The sequence below is a fragment of the Pinus tabuliformis genome, chromosome 6 (genome assembly GCF_031772625.1).
Source record: "Pinus tabuliformis cultivar Carrire ecotype Pingquan chromosome 6, CPIR1, whole genome shotgun sequence".
Taxonomy (NCBI): Eukaryota; Viridiplantae; Streptophyta; class Pinopsida; order Pinales; family Pinaceae; genus Pinus; species Pinus tabuliformis.
Genome location: NC_142292.1, coordinates 1,908,957,392 through 1,908,967,736, shown reverse-complemented (window position 1 = coordinate 1,908,967,736; position 10,345 = coordinate 1,908,957,392).

Here is a 10,345-nt window from a genome sequence, read left to right as displayed (position 1 = left end):
AATGCATTTGATTTGATAGATTAAGTTTGTTACTGCTTGTGAGACTTAGTTCCTATTCTATTTCTTAGCTGTTGTTCCATTTAAGAAATTGCTGTTCCATTTCGGATTTGTTGTTCCATTACAGATTTGTTGTTCAATTTCTTATTTGTTGTTCCATTTTCTTATCTGTCGTTCCATTTACTGGCATTTGTTATTTTGGTGTGGGAGGCGATCTGAGGCTATAGTGAGCCTTGGCATTTACTGTCTGGCTCCCAGATCCACGATGTGTTCTCTGATTTCCTTTTCCATTAGTTTCCAAAGGGATGGGTTATCGCTACTAAACCCTTGACTCATAAGTTGCTTAGTCTTTTGAGTGTGTTATTTACTCTTTTGAAGTAGTTAAGCTGTAGACAAGCATCCGTTCACTCTTGTATTTCTGAACACTGTACTACTAGCATTACTTTGACAAATGATAGCCTCAGACTGAGACACTCTTTGAAATAACCAAATGCTCCCGGATTGACATATTAATGTGAGATAATTAGAGGTGAAAGAGACCCTTTTTATAGCTCTACAGGAAGCTCCTAAGGCACTCCAACGCTTCCTTTTATTCACTACAAAAATATGATAGACATAGCTTCTTTATCACAAGTATGATGGAAGTAAGTTACTGATTTACAAGCAAATGTGAACTAGGTAGATGGTATATGCAATTATGATTAGGAGTTTGATGAATTTTTAAAGATAAAATAACTTTAGTTCTATAAGTAGACAATCTTTGTCCATTCATGAATTAATTAGTTAACATTTACAAGTTGAGAAAGTAGCTTTTCTATTTCTTATAAGTAGAGTAAAAATTCCATTTTTTTAATTAGTTTGGGCTTTTCTTTCATGACATTCAGTCCATTACAGTAGATCAACAAAAGAAGGACACATTGTATGCTACACATATAGTATCTATACGTATTAAGTTTGTACGAAAATCAGGTTCATATTAAAGTTGTTGGCCTTGGTAGTTACAACATTATTGTTGCAATATTGAGGCACATCTCTTCTTGGTGCCATTGTCTGGGAGGTGTCAAAGCATGCGCTATTTCCTTCCCTAGTTAATTCATTTCTTTTACTTTCTGCAAGAAAAAAAAAAAAATATATATATAAATATATATATATATATATATATATATATATATATATATATATATATATAGATTTATTTATTTATTTATTTTCATTAGGCATATTTCATTTCAACAACAAAAAATTGCATTGCATTTGCATTCTTATTCAAAAATAAATAAAAATATTTCTCCAACACCAACCCCACCATGTGATTACGTGGTGCAATAAGAACCACATCACCATCCACTTTTGTAGGTAGAAGAAGTGGAGGTCAAAAATAACGTAGAATAAATGGATGGAGATGATGACAATGAAGAAGACCCTCTTGGATTTCCCATTCAAGACACTGATGTTAGTGTGCATATGTATAACATCCCTCCATCTTACTTTTTGAACTTCCATGGTATGAGGTCAGAGGATCTAGAAACCTTTCTCTTTGAATTTGAAAATTTTTGTAGATCTTATGGTTACTTATTAAACACTCAAAAATTAATATTTTTTCTAACAACATTGAAGGATATAGCTCTTAAACGGTTCATTAATTTAGGGACTAATTCAATAAGATCATGGATTGATATGAAAAAGGTATTTCTAGAAAATTATAGTGATCATGATCTTAAAATAGAAAGCTTTAGATTGAATAAAAAAGAAGATGAGATCCTTAAGGATATAATAGAGAGGTTCATGTATAATGTTAAGAGAGAAAAATTACATCATTTAGGATCTGACACACTAAAAACCCTCTTACTTAGAAAAATTAGGGATGAGTGGATTGATTTCCTTGATCTCATGAGTACAGGTGATGTATATCAATTATCATTTGAAGAAATTTGTGAAACATGCAAACACATATCAAGAGGAAGGGAAAGAGTAAGTAAATCAACATTAAGATCAGTAAGTCAAGCTAAAGTTGGAAATTTTTTTGATGACTTTAAAACATAAATTCTTCGCAATTTAAGCGAACAAGTAGAAATGTTAAGAATGCAAGATGAGGAAAAAGAAGATGTTGATTCTTTTGCTTTCCATGCTAAATCACATGATGTTAAATATTTCCCATCATTACCAAGGTTGAAGGAAGTTTACCAAGATGAAAATGGAGCAAGTCAATCACCAAACTAGTTATGTTATGTCGCTTCAAGAAGACTATGGTAGCCTATTCAAACTGGTATGATGCAAGAACCTAATTCATAATTTCAATGTTATGCACATCCATCTCAAAGTAATTGGAACATACCATTTCCTTGGAAACCTTGGCCATCTAAATCCCAAAACCAATATTGGCAACAAGGTTGGCAAGGACCTTATCAGAGCAATCTGCAATATGCTGAATATTTTCCTCAATATCCTCGATACCCAACTCCATGTTGTCTCTACCATCCACCTTCACCACAACCACAATGCCAACCACATCCATATCAAAGATACACTCCCACTCAACTTCCTATACCAGCATTCCAAACCCACAAAAGGAAGTATCTCATCCCACTTACAATGTTGTGGTAGAACACTTCCTAACATCTTCTCTTGATCTCAATGGTATTCATCTTAGATTAGGAAGAGTATTTCAAAAAAGAGACTCCCTTGATGTCACTGAAGGACAACATTAAGAAAAAGAAGATTCAAATGATAAGACCAAAGAATCATGGGCTACACTTGATGAAGAATAGACATCAAAATCAGAGATTGAGAAAGTTCCCTCATGTTTAACATCAAATCCTTCATGTGTTTAAGAGAAAAATAAACAAAAGGAGGAATATTTGAATGTCATTATAGAATAGGACACAAAAAGAGATCCAAGGTTTCAAGTGGATGAGGGGCATCACAACTATATTGAAATATGGTTCCAGACAATCATTAAGTTGCAGTAACACACTCTTCTTCAAGAAATCTTGATCTCATCTCAGTCAAAGCATTTCATCTCTTAATTTCAGGTACATGTCAAACAATATATTTTGAGCCTACACATGAGTTTATGTTTCATGTTGATGTAAAAATGGATCCATTGTAAGTATCCCTATACTTCAAAGAGATTTTCTTTTGAAGTAGAGTAGGATAGAAAAAGGAAAAGAAAATAAATAAAAAAATAAGAGAAAAAATATCTCAAGTCAAAACCTCCTTTGAACCATCTGAGTGTTAGGTCCCTATAGTACTAGTGATTCCCCCAATACTATTTTCATTGTAGCCCTTATTTTTATTATGGTGCCCCTATTATCCCCATATTTCTATTAGTGTGCCTCATAGAAACCCACTATTGTTATTGTTGTGCCCTTATGTTATTATTGTTATGTTGGCTTGATTATATTGTAACCGCTTAGACTCATATATATAGAAGGGAGGTTTAGTCGTTTGTATCATCCAAGAATTGTTCATTTATGTAATGCAAAAGAGGTTTCCTCATCAAAGAGTTTGAATTCTAAGGCATTGATCTATCTTTTCTATATTTTTGTGTGTTGGTTTCTATAGAATTACAAATAGCAACTAGAAACAAGTGATAGACCCATGAGCACCTGAGTATGGAGAAAATGCCTCTGAACATGTTGTCTCCATCTAGAGGAAAGGAAGGAAAGAATGAACAATAATATTACTTTCGAGGCGTAGAGCCCTAAGGTTCTCCACCACCGTTCGATCCTAGCAACAACGGGGGGCTGCTGATATGGAGCCAGCCTCAAGGACAATGACGATGATGTACAACAATGAAGAATCTAGAGAGGATATGCCTCCATGTAGGCCGATACAGCAATTGGAGCATTAATGTAGCATCTGAGGTAGAGTGGTGAACATTAATGTTAGTTCATAAAATCAAGTAGTAATAAATTCCAGGCTTAAATACCGTGGAGTGATGGTATAGTGAGTCATGTTTTGAAGGGAAAAGTGTCTCAGTTAGAAAGCCCACTTTTATTATAACCTTGTAAACTATAGTCACGGAAATCATGCAAGGGCCATGGTATGTCATGTCATAAAGGTTTATAACATAATAGATAGATTTGATAATAACCTGAATTACTTTGGTAAATACTTCAAAACTCTGGGAAATCATACATGTGAAAAGTAATAGTTCTATTTTTATATTGCAATAATTTTATTATGAATTTTCATTATGCATATTTTAACTTTTGGATGTGTGACATATGGTATAAGAATGCTCAAGTTGCAAAACTGAGACCTCTAGAATATAATCAAATAACAACATCTGTGATGTGCACAGAGGAAGTTGGGAAGTAGTCAGCATGACGAGAACTGGAAATCCACCACACATGTCCTTAATGGGAACACAACGAAGATCATTTCAAGAGGAAAATCCCAAGGTATGGGTGCAGTTGGGTGATGAGCTTAGAAATACCAATACTGCTATCATGGAAAGTCTACAAGAATTGAAGGATGAAATGGCACGGCTATGGGTAGATAGCGAAATGTAGGAGTAGGAAATATTATGAAGAGTCTATCTGATAGACAGAATAATCGACCATTAGCCCCAGTCCCTTACCACCAAAATATGATAGGGGAACAAGAATTTGATATTGAAAATGTGAAAACAGAAGGTGGCGAAGAGAATCACGAAGAAGAATGAGATAATGTGTTGGGACACAAGACACATAAAAGACAAAAAATTGATCTCCTAGGGGAATTTTGAAAAATAAAGCCTCCCCTCTTTGATGGTGAACACAAGGAGGCAACAAAAGCCTGGCTCATCAATATGAACATGTATTTCTAGTTGTATGAGTATGACTAGAATTTAAAGGCTCATTTGGCCATCTTCTAGCTACAAGGGAAAGCCACCTTACGGTCGGAGGAAGTAAAAATAGTTCGCACAGTAAATGAATAAAGCATAACTTGGGGAAAATTTCGAAGGTGTTTTAAATAAAAATACCTAATTGAAATATTGTATGACGAAAAGGCAAAGGAGTTTCATGATCTCCAACTGGGCAAATTGTCCATGGATGAGTTCATAACAAAATTCACATCACTACCTAGGTTTGTCCCTTACATACCCGAAGAAAAGGAAAAAGTACATTGGTTTATTAGCAACCTTTCCTTTTTCATGAAAGAATGAATGGAGTTTGATAACCTGAAGACTATGGATGAAGTTATACGAAAAGTGCGGATATGCTACCAGTAAACCAAACAAAAGGGAGATGTGGGAAGATATGGGTTGACAAAAAGGGAATTAAAATTACTTCCGGCCACAATGGAAATAAGGGCACAATCAATAAAGGATTGTTTAAAGGCCAAACTAACTGGAATATGAATAGGAATCAACCCAGATTTAAATTATTAGGTGAGCTTAAGATGAATGAACAATGAAGCAGAATTGAAGTAGAAGTAACCAACAAACCACATGTACAATGTTAGGGATGTTGAGACCTACATTATGTCAAAAATTGTCCACACCACAAAAGAGTCGATCCAATTTCACAGATTCAAGAAGCATCTATTTTGGCAGAAGTGGCAAGAAGCGTTCCTTAAATTAATGCCACCCTTGAAGACCATTAGGTAGAATATTAGCCATCCATGGTTGAATATGAAGTTAATCTTTTTGACCGAACGATATCCATTTTAATTGATCCCAGAACTAATTAAAGTTATTTTAGCACCAAGATAGTGGAACATTGTTGTGTGAAAGTTGTTAGGTTTAAAAATCCATGGTTAGTCCAACTAGCCACGAGAGAAAAAATAAGTTTGTCGGGCAAGGTCAACAATTGTCCACTAATTTTAGTTGGTGAGTGTATCATGGAATATCTGAATGTGTTATCCCTGAAATCATACAACATCCTTATAGGTATGGACTGGTTGGAAAAGCATTGGTCCCTCATTAACTATAAAGCAAAAACCATAAATTACTTGGATGGCAAACGAGAAAGATAGGAAATTAAAGGCATTCCAAAGCCTTTTAAATTAAGTCCTATGACAACCTCCAAGTTAGCAAAATGAATCCAAAAAGGTTGATAGGTTTATGCAATACAAGTATGGCATGATGATTCTAAGGATAATGTTATTTCCTTAGAGAATATACCAGTAGTACATATCTCTTCACATGTATTGCCTTAGAAAATCCTTGGGACTACCTCAAAAAGGGACATAGATTTGACCATTGAGTTATTTCCGGGAGCTACCCCGGTCTCGTAAGCACCTTACTGCATGAGTATATCTGATATAACAGAATTAAAAATGCAGCTACAAGTGCTTCTTGATAAAAAGTATATATGTCTCAGTCTGTCCCCTTAGCGAGCTCTGACGCTTTTTGTTAAGAAGAAGGACGGAACCGTGCAAATGTGCATGGATTACTGTAAGTTAAATAAGCTGACCATTAAGACTAAATACCCCCTCCCCCATATGGATGAATTATTTGATGAGCTGAAGGGTGAAACTATATTTTTGAAGATCGACCTCCACTTGCATTAACACCAGATTAGGATAAAAGAGGAAGATAGCAAAGACTCCATTTAGGATTCGTTATGGTAATTATGAGTTCATAGTGTTGCCTTTTGGACTAACTAAATCCCCAACAACCTTCATGTGGATCATGAACAATATATTTTATCAGTTTTTGGATAAGTTTGTGTTAATATTTGTTGATGATATATTGATTTATTATCGAAACATAGAAGAACATAAGGAGCATCTCCGCATTGTTCTATAGGTTCTAAGAGAACACCAACTATATGCCAAGTATAGTAAATGTGATTTCTATAAAGAAAAAATTTAGTAGTTGGGGCATGTTATCACTAAGGATGGGATCACAATGGCCCCGACGAAAATAATGACTATCATGGAGTGGTTGAAACCAAAGGACATAGCTCACATAAGATCATTGATGGGTCTAGCTGGATATTATAGATGGTTTGTGGAAGGTTTTTCTAGGGTTGCATACACCATTACCTCTCTACAAAATAAAGGAAAAACATTTATGTGGACCTCTCATTGTCAAAGAAGTTCTGAAAGCTCAAACATCTACTCACCACTGCACCCATTTTGAGCATTGCTAATCCTAATAAAGTGTATGTGTTTTGTAGAGATGCTAGCAAAGAAGGTGTAGGTGGTGTATTAATGAAACAAGGAAACATTGTTGCCTATGAATCAAGGAACCTTAGATAATATGATCAAAATTATTAAGCTTATGAATTAGAGCTGACAGCAAGCATCCACACCTTAAAGGTGTGGTGACATTACGTAATGGGTAAGAAATCTATGTTAATGACTGATCATAATAGTCTAACAAACTATTCTAAAAAGTTCACTTTGAATGCTATGTAGGCTCATTAGATTGACTTCCTAAGTGAATTCAATTTTGAAATCTAACACTTAACAGATAAGAGGACCAAGTTGTGGATGCCTTAAGTCGAAAGGTAAATTTTTTGTAAGAGATTTATTTCAGTGAATCACAAACTAATTTTTATGAGCAAATTCGAGAAACAACCATCAAATATTTAGAATATAAACAATTATGGGAGGAAGCTAAAATTCTGAACAACCATGAACAACAACTGGGATATGAGGTACATTCAAAAGACATGCTGATTTATAAGAAAAGGATATATGTGCCTAACTAGAAGATTCTTAAAAATTTAATTCTAGACAAATATCATAAGAGTCCTTATGCAAGCCACCTCAGGTATGAGAAACTGATTACTACTCTTAGAAAGGAATTTTTTTGGTCTGGTATGGAGAAGGAGGTAGCAGAATATTTAGCTCGTCATATGGAATGTCGGCAAGTAAGGACAAAGAACCGACACCCAACAGGATTACTCCACCCATTGCCTATTCCTAAATGGAAATGGGAGACCATATCCATCGATTTCATTATCAAACTACCCTAGTCAAAAGGGAAAAATGTCTCAATAGGGGTGGTAATTGAAAAATTGGGCAAGTATTCTCATTTCATACTAGTATAGTCAACTTATAGAGAGGTACAAATTGCTTACGTTTTTATGAAAAACATTTTTAAATTTTATGGAGTACCCAAGATGATCATTTCCCACTATGATGTGAATTTTACATCATCATTTCGGAAAGCTCTATTTGGAGGATTGGGAGCAAAAGGACACTTCAACACTACTGATCATCCTCAAAAGGATGGGTAGACGGAGAGGGTAAATCACATAGTAGAAGAGATGTTGCGAACTTATGTGATGCAACAACCATCTAAATGGGAGGAGTCCCTACACTTGGTAGAGCTTGCATATAACAATGGATACTATATATCCTTATAGATGAGTAATTTTGAAGTGTTATATGGGCGTAAGTGCAAGACACCCTTGAGTTGGGGTAGTCAAGAGGAAAAAATGTTGCTAGGATCAGATATGTCAGAGGAAATGGAGGAGATGGTCCAGAAGGTACGAGCCAATTTAAAAGTCGTTCAAGATCAAAAAATGGATGTTGTTAATAGAAACAGAAGTTTCTAAAAATTCCAAGTGGGGGATCATGTTTAAGTATGGGTATGAGCCAAGAAAAGTACATTGTAATGGACCAGATGTGCTAAATTAGCACCTCAATTTTGCAGTCCTTTCCAAATTTTGACTCGAATCAGAGCAATGTTTTACCAGCTTGCCTTACCCACCCATATTCATGTGCACAATGTCCTTCACATTTCTATACTAAAGAAATACATATATGATTCCAACCACATAATGAATTGGCAAGACATTCAAGTAAAATATATAATAAGTTGTTTTTACAATTAGAAATTAATAAACTGGTTGGCTCATGATTAAAATTGTTTTTTGTTTTATATAGGTTTAAAAAAAATGCAACCCTTTGGAAATGAGTTATCATGGAGGTTAAAGTGAAATGGGAGCAGTATGGGCCAGAGGAGGATACCTAGGAAGATGAATAGGTTATAAAAGAAACCTTTCGATTCTATTTTTAGAAGGAAAAAGTCGAGATGATGTAACATCTTAGGGGTGGAAGACTTGATATCCCCATATATTGTAAATATTTAATTCACTACAAACCAAACAAATTGTTTATTATTTTTTGTTATAAAACTATTTCTTGAATTTAATTATGCAAACGTGAAAGAGGATTTAATTATAAATATTTTTTTTACTTGTTAAAGTAGTTAGGAGTGACAACTATCTATGCCTAAATAGTTTCTTCAAGATTTATTCAAGAAATATCAAGAGGATAGGGGTATTTGATATCACAAAGGAAAAGTGAGCAAGAAAGTAAAGAAAATGCATAAAATTTGTGCTGAGATGTGAGATAGTGTTTTGTAGTTATGTGTAGTTAGGACTAGATAGATCTGAGATATTTAATTCTCATAATAAAAAGGAATAATGTTCTTGTATCCAAGAAAAACTCGGGAGGAAACTGTGAGACATAGTAATCTCAAGGTTGGGGGGAAAAATATCGAGAAACAAGGTTTAGTTGCAGACTAAACCTCAAAGATAGTGTGAGCGAGATAAGTCAAAATTATCCTATTTAATAATTATGTTTTTGTTATGTGTCTTTATACAAATTTATGAATGACAATTTCTAAGAGATAGTAGGATGGATTGGTTAACTTGAGGAAATCATATTGATAGTCCATAGGTAATTTTCATGTGTCTAGCTAAGAAGTAGATTACCTTTTATACCCAGTAAAATCTACAGTCAAATTCGATGGACATTAATAAAAGACAAACCACAGGGTTTAGTTGAGATTACATTACAGCAATAAAACCAAACATCAGGAAGACAAGAATGATCAGGCTCCTACACAAATTTACATGTTCTTGTAAAAAATAGAATATCATAATCTTTTACTAAGAAAGACGAAACCCTGAACATGAGGGACAAAACAAAAGAACATATACATATATATATGATGAAACAAAATTCGTATTATGGATAAGAAAAGAAATAATTAGAATGAATTAAATGGGAAATTATAGAGTGCGACAGGAAAACCAAGAGATTCCATCTTGCTACCATTGTGGTTAGCGAAAATAATTTACCATCTCTACTTGTAACATAGATAAGGAAATAGACTATTAACTTTTACAAAAATGATGAATAATTACTAAAAACATGTCATTGTCATAATATGTTTCAATGATAAATAATTTAATAGTATATAAAGAAATGTACATCACCCGAATAGCATTACAAATCTCTCTAACCTATAAGCACGAAGGGTAGCTAAATGAGTCACACCAGGGCATTGAACCGTGCCAGCCTTTGCAAAAGTACAAAAATACATTTCACCCCTTTTAAGGTTAGGTTTGAAATTTAAAACTCATAAGTTAACAGTGGTTTGTGAAACCCCCTT